Here is a 16,544-nt window from a genome sequence, read left to right on the forward strand (position 1 = left end):
CTCAGCACCCCCAGGCCACATGCTGACAGCTGCCCTCTCCAAACCTCAGCCCCACGTGGCTCCTGGCTGGGAGATGCCCGTGCCCTGATGCCCAGAAGGGAAAGAGAGGAGGTGCGGGGAGCAGGGCTTGGCCTGCCTCTTTGGGGAAGGCCTGTGGCAGCCCCGTGCTCTCTGCAGCTGGCAAGAGGCAGGAGCCAAGTGGACGACTACCTGTGTCAGAGCCTGCCGTACTTGGAGGACTCTCAGGCATCCCTGCGAGAGGTGGCCGTGAGGTTCCTTGGTGAGCCACACCCCCGGGGTCCCTCTGTTTGCAACTTGCTCCTAGGCCCAGCTGCCCCTGCCCGGCAGCAAGCCCTGTGGCTGCCAGGGCCCAGACTGCCTGGTGCAGGGCCTGGGCTTGCAGGAGCCCCGCTGGGGTGGACGGGAGACTTGCTCGTTCCCACCCCAGCCCCCGAACCTCCCCCATCGGCTACTGTGCTTCCCTGGGCTCAGCCCCGCCAAAGGGGAGGAGGGTGTGTCGCGAAGCTGGCAGGGCCGGCGGGGAGCTGTGCTGCGGCGAGCGTGCTGGGGAGCGTCAGGTGTGAAGGCTGCTGTGTGCCTAGGGCTTGCCGGGCGACGCTTGAAGAACCCAAGGGAGGAGACGCTGCGGGATATCTGCAACGGTGAGTAAGAGCAGTGCCGTGCTGGCAGCGGTGGGCAGAGGGCAAGGGAGGCGGAGCATGGGCAGTGTGCTGCAGTTGCCATGGCCTGCTACCATCCTCATCTTGAGAACTCCATGGAAACAGCCAGCATCAGGCCGGAACCTGCAGGCTCTGCGCTGCTGGCTCCGGAGAGCACGGGAGGGCTGGAAGTGTCCTCTGGGAAACGGCTCTGCTTGTGAGGAGGAGGAGGACAACAATCCCAGGCCCACGGTGCCCTTGCACTGGCGACCGCCTGAGCAGGCAAACAGTCTGGGTCGTCTGCAACAGTGTCATCATCCTGCTTCCCAGGATCCAGACCAGGGGGTGAGTTCAATGGCGTTGTGCCACCTGAAGCAGGACAGAAGCCCTTGGACGGGAGAGGTGCGTGCGTATGACTTCATCCATGCCCTCTTGGTGGTGGGCTGCCTGGGCCCTGCGGCTGATGCAGCCCAGCTGCTCCCCTGCTCCTACACTGGAAGGGTTTCCCGTTGCTTCCTGTGGCTGAGGAGCGTGGCAGGCTGGCGCGGTGCTTTGCTTGGACACCTGTCTGTGCCTGGAAGGACCCAACCCACGACACTTTGCCTTACTCTTTCGCTGCAGGGCGAATCTGTAGAGGTAGTGAAGAGCATCCGCAGCCCCACAGCTGGTCCTTGCCAGCACAGCAGAGGAGGAGTCGCCCCACCAGCTTCCCCAGCATGTGGAAGTCGTCCGTGGCAGCGAGGGCAGGCTTGTCTCTGACGCCATCAGAGGGGACGCAGGACTGGGGGAGGGCGGGAGCAGTGGGAGCAGGGCGAAGGTGAGGCGGTTGTGGGCGACACCTTGCTCACAGCCGTGATGAGAGGGCTGTGGCAGGGTGTGTCCCAGCCCATCCGCCTCTGCATACTGCCAGGTGTTTGGCCCAGCCAAGGGGCAACCTCGCCTCCCTCTGAGCAACCCCTGATCCTGCACAGCAGCCATGGCAAGGTGAGCAGGAGGCTGCCTCCCTGCCAAGGCTGAGGATTACCTGGCTTAGCACCAGGCTGATGGGGAAATGAGCCTGTCCCCAGTAGGGGCAGCATCCCATGCAGCCCTGTGGTCATTCAGAAATCGGCGGACTTCTCCGCAGCCGCGTCTTCTCCGTGGGAGAAGTCAACACCCCAGCGAGGAAGGAGGGGCGCCCCGGCAAACCTGGGCCTACACACAGCAGTCGCTCTTCCACAGAGCCCTGCCCAAAGTGGCCCCGAGGCTCGTCTGCTGGCCCCGTTGGCTTACCATTCTCTGAGAGGCCCTCAGAAAGCTGTGGGCGGCAAGCAGACCCAGCGCCTTCCCACTGCGCAGGCAGGAGCCATTGACGCTGCATGGCAGTGCTCACCGCGGCCCCTTGCTGGCCCCCACCAGCTCTCGGGACCACACTGCCACGCCTAAGCACAGGGCTTTTGGGGGGGCCTGGTCCTGTAGCAGAGCAGGTGATCTGAGCAGGTTTGTAAAGTGGGGCTTTGGCATCACAAGAGTCACCCGAAAAGCGCTAAGGTTGGGACAGTTCCAAAGGGACGGAGAATTTGTTGCTTAAAGAGCTGCATGCTACCCAGTGGCGGAAAGACTGGGGAAGCTTCTGAGGTCCGGAGGAAGCCTGTTTGCTGAGGCGGTGCGGCTGGGAAATCGGGAGGGGGACATGAGCTGGGTTGGAGGGCGGGGGACACACAGTTCTGCACCCTTTTCCCCAGGCCATGTGGTCAGCAGGCACGGGGTGGTCTTCACCTCTCCATCGCCTCTACCTTCCCAGAGAAGCGAGCTCACAAGGACATCTGTGGCTGCGGGCAGCACCTGCTCACTGGGTGGGGAGCAAAGCAGGATTTGGCTCTGCAGCTCACCTGCCAACAACCTCCTCCCATCCTGGTGGGGGAGGGTGGGGCGGGTGGTGGAAGCAGAAGCCACCCCTTCCCCTACAGCTGGCCTTCTTTTCTGGGACACTTTTATTTTATTGTTTTGTTTTTGTTTTTGCAGAAGTGGTAGACCTCTGACTGTGCGTCTGAGTGTGAAAAACCACGACCAAGCCCATGGTTTCTTTAAGCTCTACATACTGAAGGACTCGAGGCAGTGCTTGGCTGGGCAATATGCGTGTGCTGTCTGGGCAGCTTGCTGCTGTGAGGCTAGGAGGCTTTCAGCGCTGGGCAGGCTGCTGGTCACCACGATGTCCCCATGTGCAGCACTTTTGTCTTGTCTGGACAGCACAACACCTCCAGTACCTTTTGGTGTGTGCAGGTGTGGCTGCCGTTTGCTGCAGACGCATCCGATACGTGGGGCACGTGCAAGTGGCCAGAAACACAGATGGCAATCGGACTGACATATTTCAGGAGTGAGAGAGGGGCAATGAGGCATGGCGAAGGGAACTGAGGCACTGAGATGCGGAGTGTCCAGTTGGCTGGGAATGTGGCGGTGTTGCTGTGGAGGGGCAACCTCCGTGCAGAAACCTCAGCGTGCAAAAGCTCAAGCCCGCTTCCCCGCCCAAAAAAGCCAGGAGAAATGCTCAGAGGGCTCAAGGAGCAGAAGCTGAGCCTCACGGGCTTCGAGCACACAGCGCCCACAAGGCTCGACAAAAAGCTGACAAGCTGCTCGCCCCATGTGTGTGCTCACCACTGCTCCCTTGACCCCAGGTCCTAGTAGCACTGCCTCTAGCACCAAGCCGGGCTACGCGCTGCCACCCACAATGCAGGCACAAACCAGGATGTTGCCAGTGGCAGCACCAAACTAAAACACGCTCCTGCCTATGCACAGCGAGTCTTAGCGCCATTCCCTGCTGCAGCATGGGCATGTCACACGACAGCAGCACATCGGAGGAGGCCCTCACAGAGACTGCACGGGGAACGCAGAGAGACAGGGGCTGCTCAGCCCATTAAGACCGCTCTGGCCTTGGTCTGCATCCTGAATGGCACTGCTTGCCTAAGCATATTGGGCACAGGAAGGCAGCAGCCCTTGCCATTCCTTGCCCAGCTGCCTCCCTGCTTCACAAGAGCCCCACGGCAGAAGGCCTTCAGTTATCCCAGAAGCTGTCACCAAGCAAAGGACTAGCCTTCCAGAAGCCTCGCCAATGCCTTCCTCTTCCCTCATCCCTCGCTGCTGCAGAGCAAAGCTTGCCCGAGGCCTGGCCGGCGAGAGACAAGCAGGAAAAAAGCATGCTTGTGCTGCCTCTTTGCAGAAACGCTCCTTGCCTGTTAGGCGCCATGCTGCGGGGTGCAGAAGAAAGCACTTGCCTCTCCCTCAAACACCTCCTCCGCCACCCAGGGCTCAAGGGCAAGAGCTGTGCCCACGTCAAACTTGCCTCCACATGGCTGGGGCAGCCACACAACGGGTGCTCCGCTTCCCTTCCTCCGCTCCCAAGAAGGAGCGCAAGGCCCACTCGCAGCTTACTACTTGCAGAGCCGCCCTGCGAAAAAGTCTCCAGGACCCAGCAGGGCTCAAAGGCAAGACCAGGGCAGAAGCCGAGCATGCCTCCGCAAATCGAGGGCAGCCACGCAAGAAGTGCCCTGCAAGACTTTCTCCCATCCCCAAACTTACACTAGGCCTACTCACGCATCACTACTAGGCGGGCCAAACTGCTAAATGCCTACCATCTACAGCTCTCAGGCAAGAGCTTAGGGCATGCTAAGATTCCTCGGCTTTGGGAGGGCAGCCATAAAGCACGTGCCCTGCCGCCATTCCTCCCTTGCTGACGATTTCACCACTGCTGCCCTCAAGATCTGCCCAGATGCCTGGGCCGGGGCATGTCCCAGCTCTCCAAGGGCATGACCCCCCCGCCACCCGGGAACACAAGTCCTTCTCACTAGGCTCAGCCTGCATTAGGCCAGTAATGCAGAGGGAAGGTGCAGCACCTGCAAGGCATGAGAGCGAGAGCCAGCGCCCCTCCCCGCCCAGGACCCCCAGCCAGGGTAGGGACGAGTCAGCAAAAGGGGATGCAGTCAGGACAGGGCACTGGCCAGCTATCCGGGGCTCAAGGCTCTGGCCAGCTGGAGCCTGGGCATGAGGGAGCAGTGATGGAGCAGCATGGGCGAGCCAGGCACTTTGAAGCCACTTGAGACTCTGCCCCCGCATCTTCCCACAATGGGCTGGCAAAGGGGCAGAGCTGAGCCAAGGTGAGGGGGACAGCAGGCCTCCTGCCCCAGGCTGTGCTGCCATTTCCTGGTCTCTGCTGCTGCCTGCGCAGGCCTCCTGGGAAGCCCTCGTTGCCGCTGCAGCATGCCTGAAGCGGGCACAGCTCAGGGACCAGACCCAGGCAGAGCAGCCCTGGAGGACTGGCGAATGCTTGGTAGGGAGAATGCCCACGGGCTCAGGCCGGACAAGGCCTTCGCCCCCACCAACAGCCGTACCTGGGGTAGGCAGCTGTGCCTCTGCTGTACTGCTCCAGCCCCAAGCCCACAGCCTGCACCTGCGTGCTTGATCCCTTTCCTCAAGCTCATCGCCCCGGTGGGCTCTTTGGCAGACCCACCCTCCCCTCCCTGACCTCCTGCCAGCTTGCTGCGACCTGGCATCCATCCCCACCTGGGCCTTGGCAGCACACAGGGTTCTCAGCACCCCCAGGCCACACGCTGACAGCTGCCCTCTCCAAACCTCAGCCCCACGTGGCTCCTGGCTGGGAGATGCCCGTGCCCTGATGCCCAGAAGGGAAAGAGAGGAGGTGCGGGGAGCAGGGCTTGGCCTGCCTCTTTGGGGAAGGCCTGTGGCAGCCCCGTGCTCTCTGCAGCTGGCAAGAGGCAGGAGCCAAGTGGACGACTACCTGTGTCAGAGCCTGCCGTACTTGGAGGACTCTCAGGCATCCCTGCGAGAGGTGGCCGTGAGGTTCCTTGGTGAGCCACACCCCCGGGGTCCCTCTGTTTGCAACTTGCTCCTAGGCCCAGCTGCCCCTGCCCGGCAGCAAGCCCTGTGGCTGCCAGGGCCCAGACTGCCTGGTGCAGGGCCTGGGCTTGCAGGAGCCCCGCTGGGGTGGACGGGAGACTTGCTCGTTCCCACCCCAGCCCCCGAACCTCCCCCATCGGCTACTGTGCTTCCCTGGGCTCAGCCCCGCCAAAGGGGAGGAGGGTGTGTCGCGAAGCTGGCAGGGCCGGCGGGGAGCTGTGCTGCGGCGAGCATGCTGGGGAGCGTCAGGTGTGAAGGCTGCTGTGTGCCTAGGGCTTGCCGGGCGACGCTTGAAGAACCCAAGGGAGGAGACGCTGCGGGATATCTGCAACGGTGAGTAAGAGCAGTGCCGTGCTGGCAGCGGTGGGCAGAGGGCAAGGGAGGCGGAGCGTGGGCAGTGTGCTGCAGTTGCCATGGCCTGCTACCATCCTCATCTTGAGAACTCCATGGAAACAGCCAGCATCAGGCCGGAACCTGCAGGCTCTGCGCTGCTGGCTCCGGAGAGCACGGGAGGGCTGGAAGTGTCCTCTGGGAAACGGCTCTGCTTGTGAGGAGGAGGAGGACAACAATCCCAGGCCCACGGTGCCCTTGCACTGGCGACCGCCTGAGCAGGCAAACAGTCTGGGTCGTCTGCAACAGTGTCATCATCCTGCTTCCCAGGATCCAGACCAGGGGGTGAGTTCAATGGCGTTGTGCCACCTGAAGCAGGACAGAAGCCCTTGGACGGGAGAGGTGCGTGCGTATGACTTCATCCATGCCCTCTTGGTGGTGGGCTGCCTGGGCCCTGCGGCTGATGCAGCCCAGCTGCTCCCCTGCTCCTACACTGGAAGGGTTTCCCGTTGCTTCCTGTGGCTGAGGAGCGTGGCAGGGTGGCGCGGTGCTTTGCTTGGACACCTGTCTGTGCCTGGAAGGACCCAACCCACGACACTTTGCCTTACTCTTTCGCTGCAGGGCGAATCTGTAGAGGTAGTGAAGAGCATCCGCAGCCCCACAGCTGGTCCTTGCCAGCACAGCAGAGGAGGAGTCGCCCCACCAGCTTCCCCAGCATGTGGAAGTCCTCCGTGGCAGCGAGGGCAGGCTTGTCTCTGACGCCATCAGAGGGGACGCAGGACTGGGGGAGGGCGGGAGCAGTGGGAGCAGGGCGAAGGTGAGGCGGTTGTGGGCGACACCTTGCTCACAGCCGTGATGAGAGGGCTGTGGCAGGGTGTGTCCCAGCCCATCCGCCTCTGCATACTGCCAGGTGTTTGGCCCAGCCAAGGGGCAACCTCGCCTCCCTCTGAGCAACCCCTGATCCTGCACAGCAGCCATGGCAAGGTGAGCAGGAGGCTGCCTCCCTGCCAAGGCTGAGGATTACCTGGCTTAGCACCAGGCTGATGGGGAAATGAGCCTGTCCCCAGTAGGGGCAGCATCCCATGCAGCCCTGTGGTCATTCAGAAATCGGCGGACTTCTCCGCAGCCGCGTCTTCTCCGTGGGAGAAGTCAACACCCCAGCGAGGAAGGAGGGGCGCCCCGGCAAACCTGGGCCTACACACAGCAGTCGCTCTTCCACAGAGCCCTGCCCAAAGTGGCCCCGAGGCTCGTCTGCTGGCCCCGTTGGCTTACCATTCTCTGAGAGGCCCTCAGAAAGCTGTGGGCGGCAAGCAGACCCAGCGCCTTCCCACTGCGCAGGCAGGAGCCATTGATGCTGCATGGCAGCGCTCACCGCGGCCCCTTGCTGGCCCCCACCAGCTCTCGGGACCACACTGCCACGCCTAAGCACAGGGCTTTTGGGGGGGCCTGGTCCTGTAGCAGAGCAGGTGATCTGAGCAGGTTTGTAAAGTGGGGCTTTGGCATCACAAGAGTCACCCGAAAAGCGCTAAGGTTGGGACAGTTCCAAAGGGACGGAGAATTTGTTGCTTAAAGAGCTGCATGCTACCCAGTGGCGGAAAGACTGGGGAAGCTTCTGAGGTCCGGAGGAAGCCTGTTTGCTGAGGCGGTGCGGCTGGGAAATCGGGAGGGGGACATGAGCTGGGTTGGAGGGCGGGGGGCACACAGTTCTGCACCCTTTTCCCCAGGCCATGTGGTCAGCAGGCACGGGGTGGTCTTCACCTCTCCATCGCCTCTACCTTCCCAGAGAAGCGAGCTCACAAGGACATCTGTGGCTGCGGGCAGCACCTGCTCACTGGGTGGGGAGCAAAGCAGGATTTGGCTCTGCAGCTCACCTGCCAACAACCTCCTCCCATCCTGGTGGGGGAGGGTGGGGCGGGTGGTGGAAGCAGAAGCCACCCCTTCCCCTACAGCTGGCCTTCTTTTCTGGGACACTTTTTTGTTGTTGTTTTGTTTTTGTTTTTGCAGAAGTGGTAGACCTCTGACTGTGCGTCTGAGTGTGAAAAACCACGACCAAGCCCATGGTTTCTTTAAGCTCTACATACTGAAGGACTCGAGGCAGTGCTTGGCTGGGCAATATGCGTGTGCTGTCTGGGCAGCTTGCTGCTGTGAGGCTAGGAGGCTTTCAGCGCTGGGCAGGCTGCTGGTCACCACGATGTCCCCATGTGCAGCACTTTTGTCTTGTCTGGACAGCACAACACCTCCAGTACCTTTTGGTGTGTGCAGGTGTGGCTGCCGTTTGCTGCAGACGCATCCGATACGTGGGGCACGTGCAAGTGGCCAGAAACACAGATGGCAATCGGACTGACATATTTCAGGAGTGAGAGAGGGGCAATGAGGCATGGCGAAGGGAACTGAGGCACTGAGATGCGGAGTGTCCAGTTGGCTGGGAATGTGGCGGTGTTGCTGTGGAGGGGCGACCTCCGTGCAGAAACCTCAGCGTGCAAAAGCTCAAGCCCGCTTCCCCGCCCAAAAAAGCCAGGAGAAATGCTCAGAGGGCTCAAGGAGCAGAAGCTGAGCCTCACGGGCTTCGAGCACACAGCGCCCACAAGGCTCGACAAAAAGCTGACAAGCTGCTCGCCCCATGTGTGTGCTCACCACTGCTCCCTTGACCCCAGGTCCTAGTAGCACTGCCTCTAGCACCAAGCCGGGCTACGCGCTGCCACCCACAATGCAGGCACAAACCAGGATGTTGCCAGTGGCAGCACCAAACTAAAACACGCTCCTGCCTATGCACAGCGAGTCTTAGCGCCATTCCCTGCTGCAGCATGGGCATGTCACACGACAGCAGCACATCGGAGGAGGCCCTCACAGAGACTGCACGGGGAACGCAGAGAGACAGGGGCTGCTCAGCCCATTAAGACCGCTCTGGCCTTGGTCTGCATCCTGAATGGCACTGCTTGCCTAAGCATATTGGGCACAGGAAGGCAGCAGCCCTTGCCATTCCTTGCCCAGCTGCCTCCCTGCTTCACAAGAGCCCCACGGCAGAAGGCCTTCAGTTATCCCAGAAGCTGTCACCAAGCAAAGGACTAGCCTTCCAGAAGCCTCGCCAATGCCTTCCTCTTCCCTCATCCCTCGCTGCTGCAGAGCAAAGCTTGCCCGAGGCCTGGCCGGCGAGAGACAAGCAGGAAAAAAGCATGCTTGTGCTGCCTCTTTGCAGAAACGCTCCTTGCCTGTTAGGCGCCATGCTGCGGGGTGCAGAAGAAAGCACTTGCCTCTCCCTCAAACACCTCCTCCGCCACCCAGGGCTCAAGGGCAAGAGCTGTGCCCACGTCAAACTTGCCTCCACATGGCTGGGGCAGCCACACAACGGGTGCTCCGCTTCCCTTCCTCCGCTCCCAAGAAGGAGCGCAAGGCCCACTCGCAGCTTACTACTTGCAGAGCCGCCCTGCGAAAAAGTCTCCAGGACCCAGCAGGGCTCAAAGGGAAGACCAGGGCAGAAGCCGAGCATGCCTCCGCAAATCGAGGGCAGCCACGCAAGAAGTGCCCTGCAAGACTTTCTCCCATCCCCAAACTTACACTAGGCCTACTCACGCATCACTACTAGGCGGGCCAAACTGCTAAATGCCTACCATCTACAGCTCTCAGGCAAGAGCTTAGGGCATGCTAAGATTCCTCGGCTTTGGGAGGGCAGCCATAAAGCACGTGCCCTGCCGCCATTCCTCCCTTGCTGACGATTTCACCACTGCTGCCCTCAAGATCTGCCCAGATGCCTGGGCCGGGGCATGTCCCAGCTCTCCAAGGGCATGACCCCCCCGCCACCCGGGAACACAAGTCCTTCTCACTAGGCTCAGCCTGCATTAGGCCAGTAATGCAGAGGGAAGGTGCAGCACCTGCAAGGCATGAGAGCGAGAGCCAGCGCCCCTCCCCGCCCAGGACCCCCAGCCAGGGTAGGGACGAGTCAGCAAAAGGGGATGCAGTCAGGACAGGGCACTGGCCAGCTATCCGGGGCTCAAGGCTCTGGCCAGCTGGAGCCTGGGCATGAGGGAGCAGTGATGGAGCAGCATGGGCGAGCCAGGCACTTTGAAGCCACTTGAGACTCTGCCCCCGCATCTTCCCACAATGGGCTGGCAAAGGGGCAGAGCTGAGCCAAGGTGAGGGGGACAGCACGCCTCCTGCCCCAGGCTGTGCTGCCATTTCCTGGTCTCTGCTGCTGCCTGCGCAGGCCTCCTGGGAAGCCCTCGTTGCCGCTGCAGCATGCCTGAAGCGGGCACAGCTCAGGGACCAGACCCAGGCAGAGCAGCCCTGGAGGACTGGCGAATGCTTGGTAGGGAGAACGCCCACGGGCTCAGGCCGGACAAGGCCTTCGCCCCCACCAACAGCCGTACCTGGGGTAGGCAGCTGTGCCTCTGCTGTACTGCTCCAGCCCCAAGCCCACAGCCTGCACCTGCGTGCTTGATCCCTTTCCTCAAGCTCATCGCCCCGGTGGGCTCTTTGGCAGACCCACCCTCCCCTCCCTGACCTCCTGCCAGCTTGCTGCGACCTGGCATCCATCCCCACCTGGGCCTTGGCAGCACACAGGGTTCTCAGCACCCCCAGGCCACACGCTGACAGCTGCCCTCTCCAAACCTCAGCCCCACGTGGCTCCTGGCTGGGAGATGCCCGTGCCCTGATGCCCAGAAGGGAAAGAGAGGAGGTGCGGGGAGCAGGGCTTGGCCTGCCTCTTTGGGGAAGGCCTGTGGCAGCCCCGTGCTCTCTGCAGCTGGCAAGAGGCAGGAGCCAAGTGGACGACTACCTGTGTCAGAGCCTGCCGTACTTGGAGGACTCTCAGGCATCCCTGCGAGAGGTGGCCGTGAGGTTCCTTGGTGAGCCACACCCCCGGGGTCCCTCTGTTTGCAACTTGCTCCTAGGCCCAGCTGCCCCTGCCCGGCAGCAAGCCCTGTGGCTGCCAGGGCCCAGACTGCCTGGTGCAGGGCCTGGGCTTGCAGGAGCCCCGCTGGGGTGGACGGGAGACTTGCTCGTTCCCACCCCAGCCCCCGAACCTCCCCCATCGGCTACTGTGCTTCCCTGGGCTCAGCCCCGCCAAAGGGGAGGAGGGTGTGTCGCGAAGCTGGCAGGGCCGGCGGGGAGCTGTGCTGCGGCGAGCGTGCTGGGGAGCGTCAGGTGTGAAGGCTGCTGTGTGCCTAGGGCTTGCCGGGCGACGCTTGAAGAACCCAAGGGAGGAGACGCTGCGGGATATCTGCAACGGTGAGTAAGAGCAGTGCCGTGCTGGCAGCGGTGGGCAGAGGGCAAGGGAGGCGGAGCGTGGGCAGTGTGCTGCAGTTGCCATGGCCTGCTACCATCCTCATCTTGAGAACTCCATGGAAACAGCCAGCATCAGGCCGGAACCTGCAGGCTCTGCGCTGCTGGCTCCGGAGAGCACGGGAGGGCTGGAAGTGTCCTCTGGGAAACGGCTCTGCTTGTGAGGAGAAGGAGGACAACAATCCCAGGCCCACGGTGCCCTTGCACTGGCGACCGCCTGAGCAGGCAAACAGTCTGGGTCGTCTGCAACAGTGTCATCATCCTGCTTCCCAGGATCCAGACCAGGGGGTGAGTTCAATGGCGTTGTGCCACCTGAAGCAGGACAGAAGCCCTTGGACGGGAGAGGTGCGTGCGTATGACTTCATCCATGCCCTCTTGGTGGTGGGCTGCCTGGGCCCTGCGGCTGATGCAGCCCAGCTGCTCCCCTGCTCCTACACTGGAAGGGTTTCCCGTTGCTTCCTGTGGCTGAGGAGCGTGGCAGGGTGGCGCGGTGCTTTGCTTGGACACCTGTCTGTGCCTGGAAGGACCCAACCCACGACACTTTGCCTTACTCTTTCGCTGCAGGGCGAATCTGTAGAGGTAGTGAAGAGCATCCGCAGCCCCACAGCTGGTCCTTGCCAGCACAGCAGAGGAGGAGTCGCCCCACCAGCTTCCCCAGCATGTGGAAGTCCTCCGTGGCAGCGAGGGCAGGCTTGTCTCTGACGCCATCAGAGGGGACGCAGGACTGGGGGAGGGCGGGAGCAGTGGGAGCAGGGCGAAGGTGAGGCGGTTGTGGGCGACACCTTGCTCACAGCCGTGATGAGAGGGCTGTGGCAGGGTGTGTCCCAGCCCATCCGCCTCTGCATACTGCCAGGTGTTTGGCCCAGCCAAGGGGCAACCTCGCCTCCCTCTGAGCAACCCCTGATCCTGCACAGCAGCCATGGCAAGGTGAGCAGGAGGCTGCCTCCCTGCCAAGGCTGAGGATTACCTGGCTTAGCACCAGGCTGATGGGGAAATGAGCCTGTCCCCAGTAGGGGCAGCATCCCATGCAGCCCTGTGGTCATTCAGAAATCGGCGGACTTCTCCGCAGCCGCGTCTTCTCCGTGGGAGAAGTCAACACCCCAGCGAGGAAGGAGGGGCGCCCCGGCAAACCTGGGCCTACACACAGCAGTCGCTCTTCCACAGAGCCCTGCCCAAAGTGGCCCCGAGGCTCGTCTGCTGGCCCCGTTGGCTTACCATTCTCTGAGAGGCCCTCAGAAAGCTGTGGGCGGCAAGCAGACCCAGCGCCTTCCCACTGCGCAGGCAGGAGCCATTGATGCTGCATGGCAGCGCTCACCGCGGCCCCTTGCTGGCCCCCACCAGCTCTCGGGACCACACTGCCACGCCTAAGCACAGGGCTTTTGGGGGGGCCTGGTCCTGTAGCAGAGCAGGTGATCTGAGCAGGTTTGTAAAGTGGGGCTTTGGCATCACAAGAGTCACCCGAAAAGCGCTAAGGTTGGGACAGTTCCAAAGGGACGGAGAATTTGTTGCTTAAAGAGCTGCATGCTACCCAGTGGCGGAAAGACTGGGGAAGCTTCTGAGGTCCGGAGGAAGCCTGTTTGCTGAGGCGGTGCGGCTGGGAAATCGGGAGGGGGACATGAGCTGGGTTGGAGGGCGGGGGGCACACAGTTCTGCACCCTTTTCCCCAGGCCATGTGGTCAGCAGGCACGGGGTGGTCTTCACCTCTCCATCGCCTCTACCTTCCCAGAGAAGCGAGCTCACAAGGACATCTGTGGCTGCGGGCAGCACCTGCTCACTGGGTGGGGAGCAAAGCAGGATTTGGCTCTGCAGCTCACCTGCCAACAACCTCCTCCCATCCTGGTGGGGGAGGGTGGGGCGGGTGGTGGAAGCAGAAGCCACCCCTTCCCCTACAGCTGGCCTTCTTTTCTGGGACACTTTTTTGTTGTTGTTTTGTTTTTGTTTTTGCAGAAGTGGTAGACCTCTGACTGTGCGTCTGAGTGTGAAAAACCACGACCAAGCCCATGGTTTCTTTAAGCTCTACATACTGAAGGACTCGAGGCAGTGCTTGGCTGGGCAATATGCGTGTGCTGTCTGGGCAGCTTGCTGCTGTGAGGCTAGGAGGCTTTCAGCGCTGGGCAGGCTGCTGGTCACCACGATGTCCCCATGTGCAGCACTTTTGTCTTGTCTGGACAGCACAACACCTCCAGTACCTTTTGGTGTGTGCAGGTGTGGCTGCCGTTTGCTGCAGACGCATCCGATACGTGGGGCACGTGCAAGTGGCCAGAAACACAGATGGCAATCGGACTGACATATTTCAGGAGTGAGAGAGGGGCAATGAGGCATGGCGAAGGGAACTGAGGCACTGAGATGCGGAGTGTCCAGTTGGCTGGGAATGTGGCGGTGTTGCTGTGGAGGGGCGACCTCCGTGCAGAAACCTCAGCGTGCAAAAGCTCAAGCCCGCTTCCCCGCCCAAAAAAGCCAGGAGAAATGCTCAGAGGGCTCAAGGAGCAGAAGCTGAGCCTCACGGGCTTCGAGCACACAGCGCCCACAAGGCTCGACAAAAAGCTGACAAGCTGCTCGCCCCATGTGTGTGCTCACCACTGCTCCCTTGACCCCAGGTCCTAGTAGCACTGCCTCTAGCACCAAGCCGGGCTACGCGCTGCCACCCACAATGCAGGCACAAACCAGGATGTTGCCAGTGGCAGCACCAAACTAAAACACGCTCCTGCCTATGCACAGCGAGTCTTAGCGCCATTCCCTGCTGCAGCATGGGCATGTCACACGACAGCAGCACATCGGAGGAGGCCCTCACAGAGACTGCACGGGGAACGCAGAGAGACAGGGGCTGCTCAGCCCATTAAGACCGCTCTGGCCTTGGTCTGCATCCTGAATGGCACTGCTTGCCTAAGCATATTGGGCACAGGAAGGCAGCAGCCCTTGCCATTCCTTGCCCAGCTGCCTCCCTGCTTCACAAGAGCCCCACGGCAGAAGGCCTTCAGTTATCCCAGAAGCTGTCACCAAGCAAAGGACTAGCCTTCCAGAAGCCTCGCCAATGCCTTCCTCTTCCCTCATCCCTCGCTGCTGCAGAGCAAAGCTTGCCCGAGGCCTGGCCGGTGAGAGACAAGCAGGAAAAAAGCATGCTTGTGCTGCCTCTTTGCAGAAACGCTCCTTGCCTGTTAGGCGCCATGCTGCGGGGTGCAGAAGAAAGCACTTGCCTCTCCCTCAAACACCTCCTCCGCCACCCAGGGCTCAAGGGCAAGAGCTGTGCCCACGTCAAACTTGCCTCCACATGGCTGGGGCAGCCACACAACGGGTGCTCCGCTTCCCTTCCTCCGCTCCCAAGAAGGAGCGCAAGGCCCACTCGCAGCTTACTACTTGCAGAGCCGCCCTGCGAAAAAGTCTCCAGGACCCAGCAGGGCTCAAAGGGAAGACCAGGGCAGAAGCCGAGCATGCCTCCGCAAATCGAGGGCAGCCACGCAAGAAGTGCCCTGCAAGACTTTCTCCCATCCCCAAACTTACACTAGGCCTACTCACGCATCACTACTAGGCGGGCCAAACTGCTAAATGCCTACCATCTACAGCTCTCAGGCAAGAGCTTAGGGCATGCTAAGATTCCTCGGCTTTGGGAGGGCAGCCATAAAGCACGTGCCCTGCCGCCATTCCTCCCTTGCTGACGATTTCACCACTGCTGCCCTCAAGATCTGCCCAGATGCCTGGGCCGGGGCATGTCCCAGCTCTCCAAGGGCATGACCCCCCCGCCACCCGGGAACACAAGTCCTTCTCACTAGGCTCAGCCTGCATTAGGCCAGTAATGCAGAGGGAAGGTGCAGCACCTGCAAGGCATGAGAGCGAGAGCCAGCGCCCCTCCCCGCCCAGGACCCCCAGCCAGGGTAGGGACGAGTCAGCAAAAGGGGATGCAGTCAGGACAGGGCACTGGCCAGCTATCCGGGGCTCAAGGCTCTGGCCAGCTGGAGCCTGGGCATGAGGGAGCAGTGATGGAGCAGCATGGGCGAGCCAGGCACTTTGAAGCCACTTGAGACTCTGCCCCCGCATCTTCCCACAATGGGCTGGCAAAGGGGCAGAGCTGAGCCAAGGTGAGGGGGACAGCACGCCTCCTGCCCCAGGCTGTGCTGCCATTTCCTGGTCTCTGCTGCTGCCTGCGCAGGCCTCCTGGGAAGCCCTCGTTGCCGCTGCAGCATGCCTGAAGCGGGCACAGCTCAGGGACCAGACCCAGGCAGAGCAGCCCTGGAGGACTGGCGAATGCTTGCTAGGGAGAACGCCCACGGGCTCAGGCCGGACAAGGCCTTCGCCCCCACCAACAGCCGTACCTGGGGTAGGCAGCTGTGCCTCTGCTGTACTGCTCCAGCCCCAAGCCCACAGCCTGCACCTGCGTGCTTGATCCCTTTCCTCAAGCTCATCGCCCCGGTGGGCTCTTTGGCAGACCCACCCTCCCCTCCCTGACCTCCTGCCAGCTTGCTGCGACCTGGCATCCATCCCCACCTGGGCCTTGGCAGCACACAGGGTTCTCAGCACCCCCAGGCCACACGCTGACAGCTGCCCTCTCCAAACCTCAGCCCCACGTGGCTCCTGGCTGGGAGATGCCCGTGCCCTGATGCCCAGAAGGGAAAGAGAGGAGGTGCGGGGAGCAGGGCTTGGCCTGCCTCTTTGGGGAAGGCCTGTGGCAGCCCCGTGCTCTCTGCAGCTGGCAAGAGGCAGGAGCCAAGTGGACGACTACCTGTGTCAGAGCCTGCCGTACTTGGAGGACTCTCAGGCATCCCTGCGAGAGGTGGCCGTGAGGTTCCTTGGTGAGCCACACCCCCGGGGTCCCTCTGTTTGCAACTTGCTCCTAGGCCCAGCTGCCCCTGCCCGGCAGCAAGCCCTGTGGCTGCCAGGGCCCAGACTGCCTGGTGCAGGGCCTGGGCTTGCAGGAGCCCCGCTGGGGTGGACGGGAGACTTGCTCGTTCCCACCCCAGCCCCCGAACCTCCCCCATCGGCTACTGTGCTTCCCTGGGCTCAGCCCCGCCAAAGGGGAGGAGGGTGTGTCGCGAAGCTGGCAGGGCCGGCGGGGAGCTGTGCTGCGGCGAGCGTGCTGGGGAGCGTCAGGTGTGAAGGCTGCTGTGTGCCTAGGGCTTGCCGGGCGACGCTTGAAGAACCCAAGGGAGGAGACGCTGCGGGATATCTGCAACGGTGAGTAAGAGCAGTGCCGTGCTGGCAGCGGTGGGCAGAGGGCAAGGGAGGCGGAGCGTGGGCAGTGTGCTGCAGTTGCCATGGCCTGCTACCATCCTCATCTTGAGAACTCCATGGAAACAGCCAGCATCAGGCCGGAACCTGCAGGCTCTGCGCTGCTGGCTCCGGAGAGCACGGGAGGGCTGGAAGTGTCCTCTGGGAAACGGCTCTGCTTGTGAGGAG

This window comes from Dromaius novaehollandiae, chromosome Z (assembly GCF_036370855.1).
Source record: "Dromaius novaehollandiae isolate bDroNov1 chromosome Z, bDroNov1.hap1, whole genome shotgun sequence".
Taxonomy (NCBI): Eukaryota; Metazoa; Chordata; class Aves; order Casuariiformes; family Dromaiidae; genus Dromaius; species Dromaius novaehollandiae.